Here is a 13,068-nt window from a genome sequence, read left to right as displayed (position 1 = left end):
TGCTGTGCAATGGTTACTTCTAAGAGTTCTGTATTTAATGCTCTTGTTTCCTTTCATTGTTTAGATTTTAGTTCAGGTGGCTTTCTTTGGCTTCTCTTGTGCTGTGGGACTTGATTATGATGATGCCAGATTTGTACCAGATTTGTGCTGGCTCCACTTACTGTAGAGGAAGGTGGAATTTGTGTATATTGTGGTACAGTGCAGTATACAGGGGATGCTTTTAGGTCAAGAGAAAGTCAGAATTTAGGTCAGGTTTATCTCGCGTGATCATAAAGAACTTGCATCTGTTTTGTTCTGCAGTTTGTACAGCGCCTAGCACTGCAGTCCTAATGCATGTCTGGGACCCCAGGTCAGTGGTTCTCAACCTTTTTACACTCAAGACCCCCCCCCCAGAAAATGCCAGCTCTAAATTTTCACTCAATTTTTTGACCATGGAAAAATAAGAGCAGATTTCTATTGCAGAGAACTCAGAAATAATACGATGGGTCAGAACAGATATAATGCTGTGGATTCCTACTTGAAATCTTTGGTTTATCTTGTGAATTTTGTCCACACACCTAATAGTGCTAATATTGTGTAGCTCCCTGGGGCACCCTTGAAAGGATCTTAAGGCACCCCAGGGCACCCCAGTTGAGAATCACTGCCCTAAGTGCTGTGACAACACAAATTATTATTATTGGGAGCTCAGAACAATGCTCTCTTGTGCTCTGTAGAGCAAATGCTCGGGGAATTTTTCAGCTGCAATGTTGGATGAGGCACGCTGTGCTCACGACTGTAGGAAATGGATATAACTTGCATGTGGTGGCATTTGCATTTGCTAAAACCGCTCTTTAAAATATAAAGACCCATAATGAGTCCCAATGCCAGATTCACACACAAACACCACTGTTAGGTTGCCAAAGTGTCTCATCATGTATTCCTTGCATTTCTAAGCATTATCCAGTAGTTCCTTCTGCAGAGATTAGGTCCTCCAGCTATGCATTATCTGACCCCTTTCAAAAGCTCTTTCCTCTGACATTTAACTAAGTAGTTCCCTTCAACCTGTTTCTAGGCTCCCAGTGTTATGGACCTGATCCAAAGATACCTGGAGTGGGCGAGAGGCATTTCATTGACTTCAAAGGACTGTGGATCAGGCTTTTTCCTCCAGTTTTGGCTGTGGCTCTCTGCTTACCTGAATTGGGAATGTTCCCAAGGCCTGTCCCAGGTCCCATGATGTAAAAGGATATTGTCCATATGCTGCAAAGAGTGAAGGCTAGAATTGAGCAAGTTGCATCCTGCAGGCATGTCTGGCTCACAGGGATCGTTCGACTAGGTATAAAAGATGTACACGAAGAACTGGGATGAAGATGGGTTATAAGACCACTTTCCCTTGGGAGTACTGTCTATCTAGGCCAGTGATTCTCAGCCAGGGTGCCGCAGCTGTTAGGCGTGTAAACATGATCCACAAGATAAACTCGGAGATTTCAAATAGGAATCCATAGTATTAAACGCATTTGGTCCTGTCATGGCCTTTCTAAGTTCTTTGCAACAAAAAAAGCTGCTCTGTTATTTCTCTGTAGTCAAAAAATAAGAGAAAACTAAGAGCTGGCATTTACCAAGGGGAGCCTTGAGTCTCAGAAGGTGTGCCTCGAATCTGATGAGGAGTGCCTTGCGAGAAGGAATCCTGCCTGATATGCACAGCAAAGAGCAACTCACAAAGGCTCTCATGGACCCAGAGTGACAGACTTCCATCTTCAGCTTCCTCTGTGCAAAAATGAAGTTTATTTCCTACCTATGAGGACTTCTTTACCATTTTTAATTTGCCCGGAGCCTGATGGAGGGCATGTGAGCCTGAAAGCTTGCAGAAAAAGATGACTTTTATTAGACCAACTAAGAAATCACAAAAACAATTATCATCTCTGAACCAACAGTTCTAGAGTTTTGCATTTCTTTAAATCTAAAAAGGTTCAGAGACAGGGTCTCAGCGATTATCCTACACTGCCCCTGATACAGCAGCATCCAAGCTCCTTTCAGTCTCCCTTAACACCCCAAGAGGTAGAGCAGGGCTTTTATATCCCCATTTTGCAATTGAAAACTGAGGCCAGACCATTTGCCATTGAATCTATGGTTGAGCAGGGAATCAAACCAAGGTCACTGGCTAGTACTTTAGCCATTGGGCCAGCCTTCCCTATTCATGCAGCTACATGGCTTATATTTGGGGGAGGGCATGTGCTGAGGCTGCACAGAGCCATGCATAAAAGGTCGGGAGCCTTGGTTCCCTTCCTTAGTATTGTAGGATGGAGTCCAGCAGCTCTCGCCCAGTCCTGGCTGCAGCTAATCCAAGCACGTTCCAGTCCATGCCAAGGTTTCAATAACAGCACAGGGCTGGCAAGCATTGTGCTCATGTCACTAATTACACAGGACCAGGCTGGGTTAATAACCCTTTCCTGAATCTGCCAGGACATGACGCTCTGTTGGCGTGGTAATCACAGTGCCACTGTTCATGGTAGTGATCATAAATCCTCTCTTCTCCTGGCTTCCCCTTGTGTATAATCACTGAGTGCTTTCTACCTGTGTGGCTTGGGCCACATGGTGTCCTGCCTCTATCTGCCAGGGGCTCCACATTGCTCTTGAATGCAAATATGCTTTCCAGGAGCAGGGAGCGTCACAGGTCCAGCTTGGATCATTGCCAAAGAGCCTGGCTGCTTCTCTGAACCCTGTGAGAGCTCTTCAAATCTCTAGGGACCACAGAGAAGGACTTCAGGGGACCAGGGTCTTTTGGATGAGGTTTTGGATGCTCCCTGATCGAAATACAGTGAATCAGCCTCTCCCTATCTCATGGCAGTTTGCAGTTCAGTTGTTCTGAACGAAGGTCTGGATTGGCTTTTATTTTACCCAAGCAAGTCTGCCTGTAACTAATTCTTTCCTTTATTCCCCTTCTCCCCCAGCTCCTGGACTACACTCGCACTTTCTCCCCCATTTCCTCTTCCTGCAAAGTCATTATAAAGATAGAGGGGCATATAGTACAGTATGCTGATGCTGTGTCCGTTGGCAGTCAGTGCTTATTTTAAAGAAAACAGCTTGTCTCGTTCCCATCTTTGTTCTGCTCTTGAGCACCCTCTAACAGCTCTTGCCCCATCACATCTTGCTGGCAAAGACTGGTAGGGCTGAAATGGTGCTGCAGTGCCTGCTGCATGAGCCGGATCAGAAATAATCCATGTCTTACCTACGGTAGGGGCCAATGGGGAAATGTGCCGTGTCCCACTGCCAGGCTCAGCTTAGAAGCCTACATATTTGTTTTAGAGTAGCATCTTGAGGCCTCAACCCAGGTCAGGGCCCTCCAGCACTAGGCACTGTATAAATGAATACTGAGAGGAAGATCTGCTGTCAGGAGCTTACAGTGCAAACAGAAAATAGGCAGAGGGATAAAAAGCACAGAAAAGCAAAGGGGAACGCCCAAAGTGTCAGAGCAGGTTATTGGGAGAGCCAGGAATGGATGCCAGATCCCCTGAGGACCACTCCAGTGCTCTATCCACTAGGCAACATGTTCCCCCTAAACAGGGCTTTTATCTCCTAAAAATAGCCCATTTAGGATGATACCATGTACAGCAGCAGTCTGCCAAGAGGCTGCCTGTGCATTGTCCCACCTGATGGAAAGCATCCCGTTGCCAAGTCCAGGAGATGCTGCAAATAAATTTAAACGTCCTGGAAACCCTATATGTGTTACTGGAATTTCTTTTCTTCTGAGGCTGAATCCAGGTTGGAAGCTTTTTAGTAAGAAGCTCTAGCCCCTCCCTTGTTTGGGGTTTGCTGTTTCTTATCGTGTCTTGCACACAGAACTGGCTGATGGAGTGCGATTCTTGTAAACACAGATCATCTGCCTGTCACACCACATGATGTACAATACCACATAGAACAGCTTAGGGACATGACTTTGTGGTTAATCCACTGGACTAGGAGTCAGGAGACTTGGCACCGATTCCTGCCTCTGCCCAGACTAGCTGTGAACTTGGACTTCATATTTCTGTTCCTCAGTTCCCCATCAGTGAAATGGGATCAATGATGCTTCCCTGCTTGAGGGTGCTGGGAGGCCAGATCCACGCATGCTTGTGATACAGCAGGACTGTGGGTTGTAGAGATGAACTCTTGAAAAAAAAAATGCAGGCCCATAGCCAAGGCATCAATAAAGGGAATTGCACAAGAGCCCTTATGAAAAGGATGTCCCAACAATGAGGAAAATCTAGAAGTTTAGCTCATCACCGCTATTTTGTAAAGGGCAGATTATTCCCAAGGCAGGTTGCTGGTGACCAGATCTTGTTGCCAACTGACAACTGTTCAATGAGCAGCCAGGTGACAAAAGTTGCTGGCTCTCCAGCTAGTTCTTATTAGATGGCAATCTCCCGCAGGCCAGCGGGTTAGGTAGGGCGGCCTGTGATTTCTTAGCATCGATCTCTTCCCCCCAAGGTGTCCCCTAGCCCTCTCCTAGTTCGTTTTCTCACCAGATGCCCCTCCTCAGAGGTAGGCAGGTGGGTATATTTGTATAGCGTCCACAGAGATGCCAGGACCTGAACAGACCGTGGGATATTGCCTCTGGGGAGGACACAGGGCCTGAGCAATTTAAGGAAGTTTATTGTGCTTCTGCCTGTGCGGTCTCGCCTCTGTAGTCAGTGGCTTCCGGGGGTGAGGATCAGTATTAACTATCTAGAGAGTGTAGATGTGTTGAAAAGCTGCTTCTAAAAGAGACCCTGATGGGGATTATGAATAAAGGAGGTGGTGATGCTTGCGGGCTGTGCTACTCCGGGCTTGCCCCAGTCCTCAGGGCTGTACAGGGTTAAAAAGTTAGGCCTGCATGTGCGCACAATGAAAACTTGTAGGAAATCTGCCTAAGCACTTCCTGCTTGTATCTGAGAAAGCGAGCCGGGGGCGGAGATGGGGTGGGGGGGAAGAGATGTAGTCATCAGCCAGGCTCCTTCGCCCGTGACAGCACAGGCTGGAGGCCGGCCAGGCAGCCGAGAGATGGAGAGTGAGGCAGAAAGAGTTTCAGAAAGAAGTGATCTGAGCTCCTCCTGGGCTGGGCAAAGCCAAGGAGCCAAGCTGTGCTCATGGTGGTAGAGAGGAGCCGCTGCAACGGCAGAGGAAGGCGGAAAACGGCATGAGGAAGTAAGCCAACAAGTAAGTGGGTCCGGCTGTCGCTCCGCGGGACCGGGGATGTCTGGGCTTGTGGGGAGGGGGGAACATCTGTGCTGTCTGGATATGGGCTGCCTGGAGAGGTTGAATATCCAGGGTCTTTGCTCGGTTTCCAGCCTCCCGGCGGTGGAACAGCAAGCCAGCAGAGCCTAGAGATCGGGGAGGATGTGGGGTGTATCCCAGTGAGTCCTTCCCTGAGCGGGGAGCAAGGGAAACCCATGCATCAAGGCGTCTCTAGGCATTTGTAGTGCTCCTGTGACTAGTATCCCCTCGCTTAAGGAAGCATCTCATTCCACTGCCCGTCACACGCGGTGACTTGCTCCCCTGGGAATTAAGCGTGTCTGAGGTCACCTGGTATCTCCGGCGCAAGACGGTCAGTGGCCGTGCCTGCCCCAGAGTGGCTGGTGCTTGTCGGCCTGGTACTGCTTCCTTGGACATTTGCTAGAGGGGACTTTTGTGAAGCGAGAGGCTATGGGTTGCAGTGCTGGGGTGGCAACAGCTTTGTTTACAGCCGTTACCTAGCTGAGGGAGCAATGAGTCATGGGGACCTGAGCATCAGAGCTCTGGATCGTGGTTCAGACTCTCCCCAAGCTTTTGCTGAGGCCGGCGTTTGACCCAGGAGGGGGTCAGCTGTGATGTGTGGGGAGTATTTTGACCCTGAGGATTGGTTTCAGCCTCTCTCTGCCAACGAGAAGGATTACCAATGTGGATGTCTTTGCCAAAGTGCTGCACAGCCTCCAAAAATGGAAATCAGGGGACCTGTTGTTGCTCAGCACCCTTGAAAATCCAGTCATTAACACTCCCATTACCTGAGCAGTGCCTCTGCCAACAGCCACTAGGACAGAGGAAATTAATTCTTGGGCCTTTTTGCCTAGGATCAATTCAGAAACAAGCAGTAGTCCTGGTCATGGGAATTGCCACTCCCATAGTGCTGAATATTTCTGCTGTTAGCATCTGTCTTCAGGGATTTGGAGAGGAAGGCAGAGTCCTCCTGCGAGGCTGCCTGCCCCTGGCAGGTGTAGGGAACTGGGGTTGGGCTAGGTTTGCACCATGTAGAAATATTTAGCATCCCAGAGTGAGATTTGTGCTGTGTGCTTTTCTTGGTTTGGGGAAGGAAAATGTTCCTCTTTCTTATTTTGGGCTATCGTGCCCCAAGGTGGAGCGTTGCTCAGTGCTGAGAGCTCCTTGCTCTTGCACTGACTGCTCTCCTTTCCCGCACTAGAGCATGGAGACGAGCATAGTTTCAAACTGCTCGGGGAGCTGAACACGTTGTGGGGAAGCAACGTCCAAAAGGACACGTAGAGCCCCTTGCTTGGGGTGTACAGTTGTTGCCTGAGAAAACCCAACCAGCCCACTTATGCTTTTAGGCCTTTTCTCTGATTGTCTTGAATCATGTTATAACCCTAAACTCAGCAGGGGTTGTCATGGGTCATCAGGATGCTGCTCAGTGTAATCACACTGGGAGAAGTGGGCTCCCAGCAATCACCTGATCTGAACTGAAAGGCCTCTGAGTCTCTTCATAGTGATCATAGTGGTAGAGACACATCCCCTTGTCCAATATAGGCAGAGCACTCCATATTTGCTCCCTGTAAGTTTTCCTTCACCCATCTTTGAACATCGAGTATTGGCACCTGCCAAACAGAAAACTAGCCTGGCAGGCAGTTGTTCTCATGGGCATGGGATGTCATGCTCCCAGGATCCTTTGAAGCGGGCACTTCTTTTAAGGAAACACTCCTTCCCCAGCAGCACCCATGCAGCCAGATGTCTCCTAGAAGACGTCCTGTCTCCTCTAATCTGGTCTTGCAGTGAAGAGAACTGAGTTGTGCTGCTTCCATTGCCCACCAGCTAAACCAGAGTTTATACACAGCCTAGTCATGGGGTGCCTCAGGGGCACTCAGTACTAGCGTCATCTGAATACCAAATAAGCTGAATGCAAGCAACCTAGGGCTTGTGAGAAGCCTAGCTTTGTACCCTGGAGATCACGAGCAGTCTGGCAATAGCCTTGCACGCGGTACATTGTAGGACCCTAACATAGCAAACCTCGTGAGAGTGCCTCTGTGATAAAGGGAAATGTTTGGGTTAAAATACACAGTTTAAGTGGGAAGCCTGGCCAGGGGGAGGGATGTTCTAATTATAAGCACCAGGGAGAGAACAAGCTGCTTTATTTAGTTATGAATAAATCTAAATGAATGAAGCTTGGCCATGTCCTTGTAAGCCTGGATTTCCACTCTCTCAGGCCACAGAGCGCTGAGGAGTTGGACTCTGCTTTTGAGAGTGGTAAAAAAGTGTGTATTGATGCCCAGGAGTGTACAGAGTAGGTTGTTATCTCCCGAGTGATAAAGTTCTGCCTGACTGCAGCAGGAATTGTATTCCTGAGTATTACCCAGGTTGCAGGGATACAGTGGATAGTCGACAGCAGGTTGTTTGGCGGTAGCAGACAGCTGGATTTGAATGGACTGTGGGTGGAGAAGCTGTGTGTGAGGGGAAGGTGAGTGCTAAGGGAGGCAAAGATGGGCAACTTAGATGTGATCTGTGCATCTCTTCCTCCTCTTGTTCCCCATCTGTAGACATGTGCGTGGCTTTGACCCGCATGATGCCAGCCAAGGCACAAGCCTTCAAAAGTGACCACTGACTTGGGTTCCCAAAGCCTTGGGCTTGATGCTGGGAGGAACTGAGCACCTGCTGCTCCACCAGGCATCAAAGGGACCTATGGGTGCTTAGTGCTTCTGAGGGTCAGGTCCTGGCCTCAGGTTGGCAAGCGAGATGGGGAATCACATTTGAAAATTTGGGCCTACGTTCCACGTGAGAAAGAAGTCACCCAGAACACGGGTGCTGCTTCTGCCTGCCCGCTGTAGGCACTGCCCTCTGTCATTATCCGACGAGCTATTTCCTCTCCCAGCAGAGATCATAACCCATCCCTTTGGAAGCATCAGGGACTGCTTATATGGAAGATGAATGTCGGGCAAGTATTAAATACATTTTAGTGGCATTCTCATATGCCACTGAAGGTTGAAATAAAGAGGGGAATTAGTCCCATGTGGCCTATCAGCTGTGCATGATGGCAGTCTGAAAATATCTGTAAAGTTAAGTGGGGAGGGTGGTTGAGGAAAGTCCTAGGAAGAAGCTGTCCAGTGACACAGACAGGGGGGCTTGCCTTAGAGATGGTGCTGTTTCCCATACTCCAGCAAAGCTCCTTGTTCAGTGTTAGAAGAAAGTGACTTTCCCCGCGATTCTTTACTCAGCCCACACTGCAGTGCATGGAGCAGTGTGGGTAACTCTGTACCCAATGACACCCCTGCCTCTCCGGTCACCAGGTGGTGGTGAGTCTCACAACCATGGCACACTGAAAGCCCCCCCCCATGACTTTCACCAGCTTGCTTGGTAGCAGTCCCAGCCATGAGGCCAGTCTAAGAATTTATACCGCAGACCTCAGCACTAGCATCCAGGTGTCCAGCAGGTTTGCGGAGTCTCTTGACAGGGCAGTGTCTAGGAGAAGCTGGCACCGTTTCCTCCCCATCTTTTCAAGAGTTTGGGCTGTTTTAACAGGCGAGCAGCCAATTAGCTCCAAGCTGCAGCCAGAGGCACCAGGGAGCTGCAGCTCACGCTCTCTGCGTGGCTGCCCCTAGTTTTAGCGTGAGGTTGCTGTGGTTACAGCAGACCCAGCGCTGGTGCTGAGGCTGCTGTTCTGGGGCCTGCTTGATTGCTGCCAGCACAGTCCCTGGAGACAGTAGGTGGGTTCAGATGGGGAAGGAGAGGGTGCAGGAGTGCGATGCAGTAGGTAAATCTGAACTCCCCCATTCCCTGTTCCCCCCTGGATCTTTCCCTCAGTCTGTGCTTGTTGTTCCTGGCCTGGTGCCCAGGGAAAAGGATCAGAGAGGTATTTGCACTGCCCTTCAGGGTCCTGAAAGAACAGGCGTTTTGGCAGCACAGGAAAATTCCTGGAGTCTGATTATTTTTTTGTCCTCTGAGCAGGTTTCTGTCATGCTGGTGCTCAGCTCCTGGTAGACAGAGCAGGGCAGTGGGGCTGTAGCAAGGGGAATATGGCCCTTGCAGTAACCCTTCCTGGAAACCCTTACTATAATGCAAGACCTGTCAGCGGGGGAAAGAGGCTTTTGCTAAGGATGGGTGGAACTGAAGTAACTGTCTACCAAGTCATGTTGAGAAGCAGCTGGTGGCATGGGGGGGTCTAGGGTCATGCAGGAGAAGCCTGTAGGGACCTATGTTTAGCAGGGAAGTCAACGTAACCAGAAAGGTGAGACTGTGGATTTGGCTGTGTGTTAGATTGTGAGCTCACTGGGACAGGAGCTTTGTTCATTTTGCTTGTGTGGCACCTATTATGACATGACCTGGGGTCCTATAATGTGACTGCAGCAGAAATCAGCCAAGACTTTACCAAGCAATTGCTGCTGGCCCACATGAGCTGCCACAAAGGGTCCTGTTTTTTGAGAGGGTGGATGATTGGCACTATCTGTAAATCAGACCCCTTGAAGACGTCTCCAGCTGGGCTCCCATAATTGCTAGTGGCCATGAAAACCTCGGCCATAATAAATAGTAAGAAGGCACTGGTTTGAGGAGCAGGGAGGGAAAGTTCTTAAGTCTGGCCCTTGGGTCACCAGTGGAATGAGTCTGCTGGATCTGTGCCACTTTCTCTCCCATGCAGTTTTACTGGGCGTATATGCAGACACATCTCTAGACAGTTACTGGGCTCTGAACTTAGTCTGGTTGTTCTCTTCTTCTTCTTCTTCCTCCTCTCAGTTTTCATCCTACCCCCTCCTTTGGCTCATCCTCAGCAAAGCTAGCTCAGCCTTCCCTGAATAAACTCTGGCTGACAGCTTCTTGCCTGGCTGGGCTTTCTCAACTGGCGCAGCCTCTAAGTGATTGGGAAGGGTGGACAGACCTCAGGCAGCTCTGTGCACACTGGGAACAGAGTCTGGGAGCTCTCCAACCCAAGAGAAAGCCCCTCTGCCCACCTGACCCACCCCTCCCTGTACCTGCCCAGCAGTGGGCTGTGGTAGTCAGCAGTAGGCATAATGCCCTCGTTTATGGGCAACACCTCCATTCACAGCTGCCTTATGGCAAACCCAGCCTGTCCCCCTACTGCATGACCTGGCATCTACTTTACGGTGGGTGCGTCCTGGCTGATGGGTAGAGAGGGTCCTTTTATTTGCTCCTTTATCTCCTGCATGGTTATGGAGTGGCTGGCAGGTGGCACATGCAGTATTCTCTGGAGTGAGTTATCCCTTCGCACCCTTGCCTTGTATCCCCAACTCTAGGCCCAAGTGTTGCCTTGGATTTGCTTGTAATGTCATGCAACAATCCTAAACTGCAGCTTCTCTGCCACTTCAGCGAGAGCTCAGAGCCCAGTGAATCCAAATGTAGGAGCAAATGGGTTGAAAGGCCGCTACTGAAAACTGAGTGTTTCCTTTTCTATAGTCACTGGGTAAATTAAGTCTTAATGGAAGGAAAGGGGGTGTAGAAAAGACCTTTTGAAATAATGTGAATGAAGTGGTGTGTGTGTGTATGCACAAACATGTGCACAAATGCAAGCCTTCTACCAGGCAGTAGCATGCAGTTGCGATACAACACTTCCCAGCTGCATGTCATAGCCTCTACACTGCTAACAGGTAATGGTGGTTTTCCAATAGCCCAAGCGGCAACACCGTCTGTTTTTGGGATCAGGAGATGCCAGTACAATCCTGCACATCAGCATGACGTTTTAGGTCCCCATGAAGTATATTGGGAGCATCAGTGAAGCCCCAGGTGCTTGTGGATTAGTTCCAGTTCTTTCCTAGGGAGAAGGCAAGGTGTGTGTGCAGGGAATTGGCTGTGAGGAGTCGCAGCAATCCTCTGCCTGGCTCTGCATTTAGAGAGCTGGTTGCATGGAACAGTCTGCTAGGAAGCGCCTCCGATCCTGGCTGCCAGATGGGAGGAAGTGGTCGTGGGAGGCAGATCTAGCCTGGGATCTGAAGGCATCAGGGCCAGTGCTGGACATAGCATGGCCTGAACATTCATGTGGCTGGCACGCCGTGCTTTCCAGTATGCCAGGGGTTAAAAATGGGGCACCAAAAATGCAGAAGGGAGAGCGAGGGGTGGATTGGTTTTGTGTTCTTTTATGGTTTTGAGGGAGGATTTGGCTGAGGCCCAGCTGTAATGAGCTGCATGTTCTCAGCTCAGGAGCAGCTTGTTAGCCCCACTGTTCAGGCCTCCCTGCCTGGTGGGGTAGAGGGGGCGGTCACTGCGTGCTGCTTCTGAAAAGCGAAAGTGAATGCAGTGCTGCACGCCAGTCCCTTTCTGATGCATGGATCAGGAGCAGGGGGTCTCCAGCCATTCAGGCTTTCCCCAGCCCTTGCTGGGTACCAGCTCATGCAGCAGCCCTGCTAGGGAAAGAGGACAGTTGTGCCGCCATGGTCTGTTCAGCCCCTGTTCCACAACACACTTGGGCTGGTGGATCTTAGCTGAGCCCCAACATCTCATTTGACACATGCTGTCAAACAGCACTTCTCATTTATCAGCTGTCAGTCACTGCTGCCTAGAACCAGAGTCAAACCAGCCATCTGGGCCTGAAGGGGTTGTCATCCTCTTGATACCCTTGTTCTCTGGCACTCCCACCACGAGGATGGTGGGGAGTAGGTTTCACCGGTCCTTCTGCATGGGGCCTGAGCCATTGCTTCACGCTAGCGTTGCGGGAACTCAACACCTCTGAAAATTTGACTCCTTACCTGCCAGGCTTCTGTACTGGCAAATAAGCTGCTTTCATGTGGCACATAACAGGCAAAAGTCCTGGGCTGGAGCTCTCTGTGCCCCTTACTGTAGAAGGAAAGGTCCCCTTGCATAGGTGACCAGGCATCCGGAGAGTGGCGAGTGAGGTTCAAGAGGCAATGCTCAGTTGTTTGGGGGCAAGCATGTGATTATGAACGTCGGAGATGCCAGGTTTTTCCTCTGCAGGTTGTGTTGATATCCCCGGAGTCAGAGTTGGACGTGTCACCATACTATGCGTCCATCTCTGATGGCACAGGACAGCATTTTGCAATGCCCTGTCAAGTCCAGCAAAGGGCAGCAGGAGCATTAGGGATTCAGGCACCTGACTGACAAGTGACGGTGCTGATTTTACACTTATTCAGTCACCTCCTGGGTCAGCAGGACCCAGCTTCCTAAAGGGTCGAGTGGACCAACATCTGATGTTGCAAGGGGCACCGTTCAGTGCAGAGACAAAAAGAGAGCGCCCAGCTGCTGCTTTGACCTGAGTCCATTTCCCTGTCGTCCCCTCTTGCTCTCCAGTCCTTCACTGCTGGCTGGTGGGTTCTTGGAGATTTTGCCCAATTCAGCAGCATTTGGGAGTAGACAGCAGCCAGCTTGGGGAGCAAAAGAGGGGAGTTGGCAGCCTATGCAAAAAGACGAGCATAGGTCTACTGCCTGTGGTCCCCTATGCCCTCAGTCAGGAGCCGTGCACTGAGTCTGCATGCTAGATCTGTTTTCCGGTAAGACCTGAGAGTGCATTAAGTGGACTAAGACTGAAACAGAGAGAGCTTAGTGTTGGAGTAACAATAGCTCCAGGCACTACAGCTCCCCGCAGCTCATAGCTGTGGCAGGCCCGTTCCTAGGCGGTGGCATAGCGGGTTCTCGTGGTAGAGGAGTGCCCTTGCCTGGGGCAGTGGTTAGTACTGCATCACTAGCTTTGGAGTGAGGAGGAGGAAGAGAGATGGAGAATAGGGTTATTAGTGTTCGTGGGGGTGGATGAAGTTACTGGTACTAGGTTACTGTTCAGGTGTATCATATTCACATGTATGAAAACATCAGTCTTAAGCTGTTTGCATTTGATGAAACATTAGAAATCAGCTGTAGTGTCTGTGCTTGGAATTGCAAAGATCTGAGGCATGTCATTGTTGGCGAATCTGCCCAGTA

General features: G+C 50.0%; 1 protein-coding gene across 3 annotated transcripts in view; it reads left to right on the top strand.

The window, feature by feature from the left end:
- AKNA (AT-hook transcription factor) overlaps positions 1-13,068 on the top strand; it is a 77,605-nt gene that overhangs the window by 17,168 nt on the left and 47,369 nt on the right. For 2 of the 3 annotated variants that reach the window (XM_019510498.1, XM_019510495.1), the window contains exon 1: positions 4,929-5,151. The exons of the other annotated variant lie outside the window; for it this stretch is intronic. The gene's annotated coding sequence lies outside the window, so the exon portion shown is untranslated. Of the gene's footprint in view, positions 1-4,928; positions 5,152-13,068 lie in introns of those variants that run through there. 3 annotated transcript variants of the gene reach the window in all.

The sequence above is a fragment of the Gavialis gangeticus genome, unplaced genomic scaffold, assembly GCF_001723915.1.
Source record: "Gavialis gangeticus isolate Ggan-Ray unplaced genomic scaffold, GavGan_comp1, whole genome shotgun sequence".
NCBI classification, from domain to species: domain Eukaryota; kingdom Metazoa; phylum Chordata; order Crocodylia; family Gavialidae; genus Gavialis; species Gavialis gangeticus.
This window is presented reverse-complemented; position numbering and strand designations above follow the sequence as displayed.